At 42.9% G+C, this 13,345-nt stretch overlaps 1 protein-coding gene across 2 annotated transcripts in view; it reads left to right on the forward strand.

Moving 5' to 3' along the window:
* NMNAT2 (nicotinamide nucleotide adenylyltransferase 2) overlaps nucleotides 1–13,345 on the forward strand; it is a 182,891-nt gene that overhangs the window by 70,689 nt on the left and 98,857 nt on the right. The window lies entirely within an intron of this gene.

The raw sequence follows: 13,345 nt of genomic DNA on the forward strand, positions 1-13,345 counted from the left end.
GGGGACGGGTATTAACTCATTCACTCAGCAGACCGTTGCTTGGTAATGTGAATACAAGTAAAGTATATTTTTGCATTCATTATTTTTTTCCACTAACTATAAAATACACTGAAGAATAAAAGAAATCCTAAAATACCAATTATAAAAATAACATCACATTGTCTTGTCAAAGTTATGTTCTATCTTATACAGGGCCGAAGCATAGGCTGGAGAGGCTCCAGCCTCAGGGCGCAGTGTAGGAGGGGGCACACAATTCATTCAGCTGTCATTCCTAATTGTGTATGAAGCAGAAAGAAATAAGAAAAGGGGATACATAGCAGTGACTGCAAGTCAGATAACTAGATATTAAGGTGCTGGGGAGGTTGTGGGCCCTGTGGCCCTCTTAGTCTAACAGCAACCAGTGAGTGACAGCTGGGGTGGAAGGGTGGAGGGGCGCACTTTGGTGTCTCAGCCTTGGGTGCTGGAGGACCTTGTCCCTGCTCTGATTTCATATAAAATGAACTCTAGAGGAGAACTTTAACCATACAGTAGCTGATACCCCCTTTCCCACAAGAAATCTAGACCTTTTCTCAAATAAATTATCAGGGGGGTCTGTATGGCTGATATTGTGGTAAAACCCCTCCCACAGTGTGATGTCATGTCATGACAATTTCTGTCTGTGCATAGAACTCTCAGTAACACACATTCCGTACAGATCACCTGGCAGAACTAAATATGTCACCACCGTGTTCAATTTCAGAATGTAAATCAGGGTGAGGAAAGCACAATTGAAGGTAAAGAGGCGCCCTGGTTGAAATAAAAGCATCTAAAAACAGCTTAAAATCGAGGAAATAATATGGGGTGGCTTACCTCAATAACGAAATCCTTGTATATGACAAAAGATTTTTATTTAGCACAGGCAACGCGTTTCGCGGGTCCAAGCCCGCTTCATCAGGCCAATAAAAGTGCCTACAATAGTGAAAGAGCTCCTCAGTATAACTGTATCGACAGCGTTATAGGTTAATACAATGAATACTTATGCATTATACATTTATATCCTAATAGTATACATACCATTATGGTTAAATGAAAAACGATCAAATGATTCGATAGATCCATCAATCAGAAAAACGATTTTTTAAAAAAGTAAATATAACCTAATTTAAGGATCTGGACTGCTGATCTAAAATGGGAGATGGTAAATATGCAAATGCAGTGTTCAGTTGCATTTGAAGGTATGTATATACTGTTCAAAAAGGATCAACAGTCCATGGGCCTGATTCACAAAGCCGCGCAAACCGTCCAGCACGGGTGCGCCAAACAGCCAGCACGCTAAGCGCCGCCCGCGGACCCGCGCGACCGCGGCAAACCGCGCCCGCAAAAGTCGAATCGCGGCACCCCACGCGCGCAAAAGCCCGCGAACGGCACCCCACGCGCCAACCGCCCAGCACACCCGCGCCAAACAGCCCACACGCCCCTGTGAACCAAGCCGGCATGCCCAAAATTTCCATATGCTGCAGGAGATTTTTATAACAAAAATTAAAAACTAAAGTTATAAAAAAAAAATATATATATATATATATATATATATATATATAATTAATAATAAAATAATAATAATAGTACTAATAATGCACAAATTACCTATACAAGAATCCAGCATTCATAGTACAGTATAGGAGATATTTATCTTGCCCGTGAATATATAGCTTATAAAATAGACTAGAGTGCATATATCAATCTAAAAAAAAAAGGGGGGGGGGGACAATTATCACAAGACTTGGCCAGGTATAAATAGACATGTTTCTGACACTAACTGACACTTTAAGAATACCTGGTCATAGATATCATAAAAACAGCAACCTATTTTCAATTGCATACTAATATACTACACTATTGGGCTCCCGTATTTGTCTCCTATATTTTTTTCCTGCAAGGTGCTGAGACACCCCCACTACAAGGGTGAGGAAAGATTTTACAGTGGGTAAACACTGATTAAATAATTTATAAGTAAATATTGTAAACAAATAAGCAATTTTGTTATTTTAACCATTTCACAACTGAGGGGTTTTACCCCTGAAACACCAGCGCGATTTTTCCCTTTCAGCGCTGCTTCCATTACTGTACTGATGTACTATGATTGGTTATTGGGGACTGGAGAGTCCCCATAACCAATCATTGTACTGCAGAGCCGGGGTGTGTGCGCGCGCGCGGGTCGCGGGGGCGCGCGATCGCGGGCTGCAAGTTTGTTTACCTTGCATTGTTTTGAATGAAGACGGCATTTGATTGAAGCCGTCTTCATTCTACTCGCAATCGGCGAGGCTAATTGGATTTAGGAACGCTTGTTCCTAACATCCAATTAGTAACCTGCTGTGCTGGCTGGCTGGAGTGTGCGCGAGAGTTCCCCGCCCACTCCCAGCCAGTAAACAAACAAGTGCGCCTTTCTCCGTCCCTGGGGGTGAAGCGGTGCGCAGAGGGACGGAGAAATTTAGCACTGGGGGGTGAAGTGGTTAACTACAGTTCCTCTCTAACTAAATTCCTTGTGTTACCAATTGATGAACAAATCAGTTTGACTTTCTGAAAAGCTTTTACAGACATTAGATAATTGTAATCCAGACTCAATTGTTGGTAGTCAGATTGAGCCGCAATCCAGCATTGGTGTTGTAATCCTTTATTTATCCAAGTCCTTGCTGTCTTTTGGGACAGACCTCGCTCGGAATCTTGCTTATAAGAGTAGTTATCAGCACAGGTGGATTTTCCTGGATGTTCACTCTCATATTCCCCCACAGCAGGATGTTCCGTTCTTCTCTTTTCCCTTTCCTCTTTATTAATTTAAAGCATAGCTGTAGTGAAAATAAACTTTTGAGATACTGAATTGTATGTGTAGTACCGATAACAAATAGAACATTAATAGAAAAGAGTCTTGTGTAGTTTTCCAGTACAGGAAGAATTAAAACACTTGAGTTGTTATCTACGCAAAAGAGCTTCTCCGAGCTTTTCAACCAACTTGGTCAAACTCAGTTCTGTTTTCTGAATAGCTTGAACAGCCAAAAAACAGCGAGAGACAGCTTGAGATAAGGTTTTACTGCATGCAACATTCACAGGGTCATTAGCTCTGCTCTGTTTTACAGTTTAAAAAACAGAGTGTGGTTTCTAAACTGCAAATATGACAGAATGATGCAATGTTATAAATAAAGCTATATAAGTGAAAATACAAATATAAAACTCTTTTCTTTGCTACAAATGTTCTATTAATTATCCATACTACACATATAGTTCATTATCTCATAAGTTTATTTTATTTCCGCTTCAACGTCACTTTACACCAACCTTTCTCAACATTTAGACCCTGTAGGAACCCTTCAAATGTTTTTTTGGGATCTCAAGGAACCTTGGCCTTAGCTGGAGGAGTGGGGATTTGTTTTATAGGAGACATAGGGCTTTTACAATGAACAACTACTCTTAAAGACTATGGGCTTGATTCACAAAAGAGTGCTAACTGTTAGCACGGCCGTTTTCACGCGAATTTTTGCATTGCGCGCACTTGTGAATTTTTGCGCGAAACGATAATGTTTTCGCGCGCAAACGTGAATTTTACTGCGAAATCGATACCGGTTTCGCACGAAAATTTGCGTTTGCGTGCGAAAACGTTATCGTTTAGCGTGAAAATTCGCAAGCGCGCGCAATGCGAAAATTCACGCGAAAACGGCCGTGCTAACAGTTAGCACTCTTTTGTGAATCAAGCCCATAGTCTTTAAGAGTAGTTGTTCATTGTAAAAGCTTCTTCCTTACAGTGCTTCCTGTAATAGTAGTGCAAGATAGTGTTTCTTATTAAAAAGTTCGCAATTATAAATCTCCCATTTAATAGTACTGTTTATTATACTACTCCCTATTATAGTGCCCCTTGTTAGGCCTGGAACCCACTAGGAGCACTTTTTGGAGCACTTTGTGATTTGAAAAGCTCTTGCTAATGTGATCCCACTTGAGCTATGTAATTTTATAAAAATTCTCCATAGCATTGCATTAGCAAGAGCTATTACAGATCACTAGCGCTTAGAAAAGGCTGCTAGTGGGTTTGAGCCCTTATACTATCTTCCTACTCTAGTGATTTTATTAGTTGCTCTAGCTCATACATGTCAAACTCCGGCCCGTGGGTGAAATCTGGCCATCGGAGCCATTAAATTTTGCCCTCAAGTGGTTTCCCCACTTTGCATTATGTTTGGTCCTTTCTAGGCCACCAGGGAAGCTATATTGGAGGTGAAGCCCTAGAACACCAGGGAAACAATATGGGGGAGGTAGGGGGAAACCACTAAAAGCTAGGGAACTGTAAAGGGGAGGGTGGGGGCCTCTAGCCACCAGGTAACTGTATAGGGGAGGCAGAACCACTAGGCACCAGGGAACTGCACAGGGGTTGGAGGGGGGCCATTAGAAACCAGGAAACTCTACAAGGGAGGAAGGTGGCCAGTAGACATTGAGTTTGGCCAGCGACTAGGTCCTAGTGCACAATTTCAGCCCACTTTGCATTTGAGTTTGACACCCCTGTTCTAGCTCCTTATTATTCTGACCCAATTTAGTGCTTCTTTTTACAGTACCCCTTATGGTGTTCTCTATTATACCCCCACCCCTCCTTCCCCATCACCATTCAGGGCAAGCATACACAGAGGAGCCAAAGAGGTACTTTGGAAACTTTCTCAGCCCACCACTGTCACAGGAGGGGAAAATGCCAGGGAACCCCTGAAAAGTCCTCCAGGAACTCTGGGGTTCCAGGGAACCCTGGCTGAAAAGCCTGATAAACACAATGTTCAGTTGGTTAAGCCATTAACAGAAGCAAAGGGGTTAACCCATTACTTACTGATATTAATTGGAAGGGATCCATTAATATCTCATTACCAGTTCACTGTGGAGACTTCAAACAGCCTAACATCTGTTCTCTATCTATCTGGCTAATGTTGTAGTTAGTACTGAGAAGTAAATTAAAAATAGGCTAAAAGACAATATTTATCTGCTTCTACCTTTGAGAGCAATCACATTAATGACTGTAGAGCCAAATCTCAGAATTACAATTAAATTTGCTGGACTTCCACAATTTGGAAATAGCAAGCATTCTACGGTCACCTGAAAAGCGCTACCAGTGGGCCTCAGGCCTATGGCTGGTCCCGGCTATCCTCAAGTGAATTTTTGGGGAAAAATATGCAGCAAGTCCTGCATTTTAAAAACAGACATTGCAGAACACAAACATAAGTGTTTTTCTATGAGACCTATTAACTTGCATTATGTGCGTTTTCGCTGCATTTTCCCCAACGTTAGCGTTCCTGCCTAGTGTGTTCCTACCCAGAATGTACTCACCTTCAGCGATGATCTATGCTCTACCAGTGCCTCTGCAATTCTCCTTTTCTGCTATGTCATACATTTCCAGGATCAAAAGTATTTGTGACTGAAATAAATACAACCCATGGCACATAAACAAAGTTTTCATGTCACCTACAATTTTTTGCCCGGCCCGGATTTACCTCACAAGAGCCTATAGGCACAGATGTCCTGGCACCTTAGACTTTGCTCTTTAGGAACCTATAAACCTTCACCAAACTGCACCAGAAGTGTGCTGGCTGCGCCCCCAAATCCCCCCCACCCCGGTTGCTTCTCCCTTACTTCCCCTACCCGTCATGAGTAGCTACAGGTGGCCCTTAATACTGAGGGTAGTTCTTGCTGCCTAATACTAACTAGCTAGAGGTTCCTCTGATTAAAGGGAGATCTTGTTAGTGGAATGCCAAATGCTGGGGGAGTAACCTCTCATTTACACTCTCATCAGGACTCTGCATAGGCAAGGAGGGAATAAAGCGCTCGGGTAGGGAATGGGCCGCCTTTCCATCATCAGGCACCTGTAGGCTCATACCTACAGTGCCTTATGGTAGATCAGGCCCTGACAATAGCTTATCACTGACGAGTGCTAAAATGTGAAGCAGCACATTTTGTGCAGTAGTACTGTATTTGCATCAGACAATGATTTTGTTCTTCCTATCCGGCCTCATAGGAGATGAAAGCACAATATTTGAAAGTGTAACTTCACGTTAGTATAAACATTTATATAGCGTTTTACATCACTATACAGTCAGCACTCTATTTACAAACAGGTTCATTACCAGGTGGTTGTTTTGTACAGTAAGTCAAGTCATGTGTTATACATAGTGCTATGTGTAAAATAAACTATTTTCAGACAGCTCAGAGTTTGGACTTACGTTTATTTCACTGGGCTTTAAACAACTTACTACAGTTTATACAATAAGAAAAATGGTACAATACAAATTGTCCATGTATGTATGAGACATTTGTAACTCGAGCATTTGTAGGCGACAAGCTGATATTACAAGGCACCATTTGCCTCCCCCAATCTTGTGAATTAAAAGATCATACGGTAGCCTGCATTGGTTAATTTTGCAGGCACCAATAACAAATTGATAGGTTATATACAGAAATCTTAAATTATATGCAAATTGTTACCAAGTCTAATATACCCCACTGTCCCAAGCTCATGGAACCCAAACTCTTCCAATACATTCTATACTGTAATTGTTATCATTAGCAAAATGATGATTAGCAAAATCGCAATCGCAGGACATGCAGCATTTTGGGAGCGTTTGCGCTTCAATGTAAAGTATATAAGCGCTGGCAAATCGCTCATGAATCGCTACACATATTGATTTGTGTGTGATTTAAAATGACTGCAAACTGTAAAAAAATTCATAATAATTTGAAACAACCAATCAGAATTAAAATCGCTAATCGCAATCACAATCTCTGGCAAAAAAAGCATACACTTTTTAAAATCGCTACCAAAATCGCTGGAAAAGCTTATGAAATCGCTTACAAAATGCTCATTAACCACCCTGGTGTTCTATTGTTTGCGCCAGGGTGGATGCGCAGCACTATTTTTTGAATATTTTTTTTTTTAAAATCATGTAGCTAGCCTAGCACCCCTCCCACCCCTCCGATCGCCGCCGGCGCTATTACCGATAAGGAAATCTTAGGGCTTCCCCCGTCGCCATGACGACGATAGCGATGACATCATCGACGTCGTGATGTCAGACGGAGTTCCGATCCACCCCTCAGCGCTGCCTGACACTGATTGGCCAGGCTGCGCAGGGGTCTCGGGGTGGGGGGGGCGGCGTGTTATGCGCCGGGCAGCGGCGCATCGGCGGCGAGCGGTGGCGATCGTCCCCAACACGCAGCAAGCAAAGTGCTTGCTGCGTGTTTTCAAAAAAAAAAATATGAAAATCGACCCAGCGGGTCCTGAGCGGTGCCCTCCGGCGGTCATGGACGAGGTAAGCTCGTCCATACCGCCAAGGAGGTTAAAAATACACGTGATTGCGATAGCGCTTTGCAATTAGTAGTAGGTTCCAGGCCTGAATGAGCCATGATGAAGATATGATCATATAATGAAAGAATATCAGATCAAAATTGTCTATAATTATAGCAATTGACTGTCACATAAAATAAATTGCTATTATCGTTCTATGCAAGCAAAATGATCAGATTGGTAACTATCTGAAGGAAATTGCTTCTGTGGAACAATATAGCTAGCCATACATGTGTCGATTTTTATGATCTCTAGGAGATTCGATGATCACTTTGATGGGATCTGCCAGTAATCCATTGCTGCAATATATCACATCGATTGACTTTCGATTGATGTTGTGCAATTCATGGATGGAAAGTGTAATTGGACATGCTGGAAAAGCTTCATCTCGCTGGGGGTGGAGCTTGAGTAGTGCGGAATCGATGGCCCGTAGCGTTGCATTGCATTGAGCAGTACAACATTTGCTGTCTAATCAATACTAGATAAAATGTTAATGAAATCTAGCAACATTTAGTTTACTACATATGGTTAGGCATGAATTCCAATCAGATAGGGATCAACAATCCACTCCATAATCAACCTGTGTATAGCCATCTTAAATTAGGATTTATTTGAATAAAATCAAACCATTTTGGTGGGTCATCGCTATTGGAAACTTTAAAGAAGAACCATAGCAACATACAGTATAGTGGAATTCAGTATACTATTATTAGATTATCCATTTTTTCTTAAGTTAGTTAAAGAGGAAACCAGAGCTGAATAAAAGAAAAAGTTTTATACATCCACTCAGATCGCACCCACGCCGCCGCCCTCCGCTGTCTGCAGCTCGGTATCGGGTCCCGTCACTTCAGCCAATCGGGGCCAGTGTGACTTAAGAGAAGTGCACCATTTGCGTATCTCTCCAGCGGCCGCTGGAGAGATACGAAGAGGGCACACTTCTCCTGGGTTATGCGTAGACTGACCCCGACTGGCTGAAGTAACGTGATCCGATACCGAAGCTATAGACAGCGGAGGGCGGCGGCGTGGAAGCGATCCGAGTGGATGGGGCTGGAGGAAGCTTTTTCTTTTATTCAGCTCTTGTACACTTTAAATATTTAACCCAATTTTTCAGCCAGAGAGATACATAGAGGGCGCACTTCTCTTGTGCAGACTGTCCACGACTGGCAGAACTAATGGGACCAGATACTGGTGCTGCAGGCAGCGGAGGATGGCCGCGTGGGAGCGATCCGTGCGCATGGGGCTGGAGGAAGCCATAGGTATGTATAAAACTTTTTTTTGTCTCTGGTACACTTTGAGGCCTTGTTTACATCTAAATAATTGCATAATCGGCAAACGCAAGCATTTCGCGATTTTGTGTGCCTCCCAACGCTCCACTGCACGCTGCGTTTTTGGTAAAAGCGCTTTTCTAAGCACTTTTCCAGTGCGGTTTTGAAATTCACTTCCTGAGTCAAGTCAGGAAGTGAACTCTTTAACCTGGAAAAGAAAAAATACAATGTATTTATTCTTAAAAACACAAACGCAATCGCTGCACAAAGCGATTTTGTGAGCATTTGCGTTTTTTCCTATACCTTCCATTGAGGCAAAATCGCCTCGAAAATGGTACAGGCACCGCTTTGCTGAGGGGATCGCAAACAAACCGCTCAGCTGTGAACTCTCTCATAGGGAATCATTGCACAAGCTTTTTAAGGCGATTTTGAAAATTGCCTGCACTTGAAAAAAGGGCAAAAACACCCCTAGTGTGAACGAGCCCTAAGTCTTTAAATATCCTGGTTTCAGCATCAGAAACGCTTCCTACAACTACAGTGGGATGCCAAAGTTTGGGCAACCCTGTTAATTGTCATGATTTTCCTGAATAAATGGTTGGTTGTTACAATAAAAAATGTCAGTTAAATATATCATATGGGAGACACACAGTGATAATTGAGAAGTGAAATGAAGTTTATTGCATTTACAGAAAGAGTGCAATAATTGTTTAAATAAAATGAGGTAGGTGCATAGATTTGGGCACTGTTGCCATTTTATTGATTCCGAAACCTTTAAAACTAATTATTGGAACTCAAATTGGCTTGGTAAGCTCAGTGACCCCTGACCTACGTACACAGGTGAATCCAATTATGAGAAAGAGTATTTAAAGAGGAACTCCAGTGAAAATAATGTAGTAAAAAAAGTGCTTCATTTTTTACCATAATTATGTATAAATGATTTAGTCAGTGTTTGCTCATTGTAAAATCTTTCCTCTCCCAGATTCACATTCTGACATTTATTACATGGTGACATTTTTACTGTGGGCAGGTTATTTAGCTGTTTCTAGCTGCTCTGTCTGTTACAGACAGCTAATAACAGCTATTTCCTGTCTCTGAACATTGTTACATTGTGGCAGTTTGCCAGCAGTACCGCGGTATTCAGAGCCTCTTGTGGGAGGGGTTTCAGCACAAAATCAGTCACACAGCGCCCCCTGATGGTCTGTTTGTGAAAATCATTGTCTTTCTCATGTAAAATGGGGTATCAGCTACTGATTGGGAAAAAGTTCAATTCTTGGTTGGAGTTTCTCTTTAAGGGGGTCAATTGTAAATTTCCCTCCTCTTTTAAAGAGTAGCAGCATGGGGGTCTGAAGACTGATGACCTGAAGACTAAGATTGTTCACCATCATGGTTTAGTGGAAGGATACAAAAGCTGTCTCAGAGATTTCAGCTGTCTGTTTCCACGGTTAGGAACATATTGAGGAAATGGAAGACCACAGGCTCAGTTCAAGTTAATGCTCAAAGTGGCAGACCAAGAAAAATCTTGGATAAACAGAAGTGACGAATGGTGAGAACAGTCAAAGTCAAATCACAGACCAGCACCAAAGACCTACATCATGTTGCTGCAGATGGAGTCACTGTGCATCATTCAACCATTCGGTGCACTTTACACAAGGAGATGCTGTATGCAAGAGTGATGCCGAGGGAGCCTTTTCTCAGCAGAAACAGAGCCGATTGAGGTATGCTAAAGCATTTGGACAAGCCAGCTTCAATTTGGAATAAGGTGCTGTGGACTGATGAAACTAAAATTGAGTTATTTGGGCATAACAAGGGGCGTTATGCATGGAGGAAAAGAACACAGCATTCCAATAAAAACACCTGCTACCTAGGGTAAAATATGGTGGTGGTTTCATCATGCTATGGGGCTGTGTGGTCAGTGCAGAGACTGGGAATCTTGTCAAAGTTGAGGGACGCATGGATTCCCCTCAGTATCAGCAGATTCTGGAGACCAATGTCCAGGAATCAGTGACAAAGCTCAAGCTGCGCCGGGCTGGATCTCTCAACAAGACCAAAACCTTAAACACTGCTCAAACTCCACTAAGGCATTCATGCAGAGGAACAAGTACAATGTTCTAGAATGGCCATCTCAGTCCCCAGACCTGAATATAATTGAAAATCTGTGGTGTGAGTTAAAGAGAGCTGTCCATGCTTGGAAGCCATCAAACCCAGGCTCAGACAAGCCTCGGCGGGAGCTCTGGAATTTTCCCAGTGGGCCTCTTGCCCCCGGGAGGCACCATGGCTGGCTGCAATTTTGCCGCTGGCTGGCTGCAAATTTGGAGGGGGGAGCGAGGAAGAGGGGGCCCAGGTGAGGGGGGGGGGGGCTTTCCCCCCTCCCTGTTGCTCTGTGCCCACTGCCCCTCCTTCCAGGCTGGGGCCACCAGAGACCTTGCTGGCTAGTGGGGACACTTACAGACATGCCTAGCTAAACTGGGGATGCCTATAGACCTGCCTACCTAAACTGGGGACACCTATAGACCTGCCTACCTAAGCTGGGGACACCTATACACCTGCCTACCTAAATTGGGGACACCTATAGACCTGACTAACTAAACTGGGGACACCTATAGACCTGGCTAAGTAAACTGGGGACACCTATAGACCTGGCTACCTATATTGGGGGCACCTATAGACCTGGCTACCTTTACTGGGGGCACCTATAGACCTGGATACGTATACTAAGGGCACCTATAGAACTGTCTTCCTATACTGGGGACACCTATAGCTAACTACCTATACTGGGGACATCTATAACTTGCTATCTATACTGGGGACACCTATAGTTAACTACCTATACTGGGGACACCTATAGCTTGCTACCTATACTGGGGGTGCCTATAGTTAATTACCTATAATGGGGCCACCTATAACTTGCTACCTATACTGGGGGCACTTATAGCTGGCTACCTATACTGCAGACAACTATACTCAGGCTCTAGGCCCTTCATATGACACTTGGCTCAGGCCCAGGCCCTGGCCCTGCATACTCTAAAGCCACACAGCAAAGCAACCATCCCTCCTCAGCCAGCACTGGCTACCTAATACTGATATATATGGGCATATGACTACTTCTGTTTTTTGGGGAACATGGCTACTTTATTTATGTAAACAGGGTCCATTTGGCTACTAAATTATTTTATTTTGATGCACCTGGATGTTTATTTTGTTCATTGTAAGGCACCTGGCTACTTAATTATTTTATCTGGAGGTGTATGACTACTTAATATTTTTATTTTGTGGCATTTGACTACTTGATGCCTGCGGCGGGCCCCAGGCTAAAGCTTTCCTGGTGGGCCCTTAGTGTCTCAGTCTGACCCTGATCAAACCTGAATGAACTAGAGATGTTTTGTAAAGAGGAATGGTCCAAAATACCGTCAACCAGAATCCAGACTCTCATTGGAACCTACAGGAAGCGTTTAGAGGCTGTAATGTCTGCAAAAGAAGGATCTACTAAATATTGATTTCATTTATGCACCTGCCTAATTTTGTTTAAACAATTATTGCACACTTTCTGTAAATCCAATAAACTTCATTTCACTTCTCATATATCACTGTGTGTGTCTTCTATATGATATATTTAACTGACATTTTTTTTTTCATAACAACCAACGATTTATACAGGAAAATCATGACGTTTAACAAGGTTGCCCAAACTTTCACATCCCACTGTATTCTAGGAGACCAGAGATCGTTTACAACTCCCAGTAAATGAACAATCCGCAGAGATCACCTGCCAGTACCAAAGATGTTACCGTCCTTTATTGTAAAAAAAAAAAAAAAAAAAGCAATTGTATTCATTATTTTATTTTACTTTCTACTTGAAAGAGAAACTAAAGTAAAATAAAAGCCCCAGGTAAGTAAAACTGGCAACCTTTATTTCACTTTAGGTTTCCTTTAATCTGAAGTTATCTTAACTTCTGAAGGTATTATTCATAGCTTTTAGAGCCAATCAGCTGCTCCTGACATTTCTTCAGCTCAGTCATTGTAACTATGAAATTAACATTTCTCTGTCTATGGCTAGCTTTAAAGGGAACCTTAAGTGAACGGGGGGTAAAGAGTTTTACTTACCTGGGGCTATTACCAGCCCCCTGCAGCAGTCCTGTGCCCTCGGCGCCGCTCTGGAATCCTCTGGTCCCCCGCTGTCACTTAGTTTCGTTTTTGACGACTCACCAGTCGCTGGCCGCCATGCGTATTATTGGACGCATTCACCAATGCAATTAGCGCTATTGCGGATTACAAAAATATGCGTTGCCGCATTCCGCACGCGTAGATATGCGGCAACGGGTATTTTTGTACGCGTTGCGGTCCGCAATAGCGCTAATTGCATTGGTGAATGCGTCCAATAATACGCATGGCGGCCGGCGACTGGTGAGTCGTCAAAAACGAAACTAAGTGACAGCGGGGGACCAGAGGATTCCAGAGCGGCGCCGAGGGCACAGGACTGCTGCAGAGGGGCTGGTAATAGCCCCAGGTAAGTAAAACTCTTTACCCCCCGTTCAGTTAAGGTTCCCTTTAAAGAGAAACTGTAACCAAAGATTGAACTACTCAAATAGATCATCAGGAACGTCTGTATGGTTATTGTGGTGAAACCCCTTCCACAGGGTGATGTCAGGACCTAGGTCCTGACACACTGTGGGAGCCATGTTGCAGTGTGGGAAATAACGGCTGTAACTGCCAAGCTACCAGTATCTGTCCCTGTGAATATGTATATCTT

Source organism: Hyperolius riggenbachi, chromosome 6, assembly GCF_040937935.1.
Source record: "Hyperolius riggenbachi isolate aHypRig1 chromosome 6, aHypRig1.pri, whole genome shotgun sequence".
Classification (NCBI taxonomy): domain Eukaryota; kingdom Metazoa; phylum Chordata; class Amphibia; order Anura; family Hyperoliidae; genus Hyperolius; species Hyperolius riggenbachi.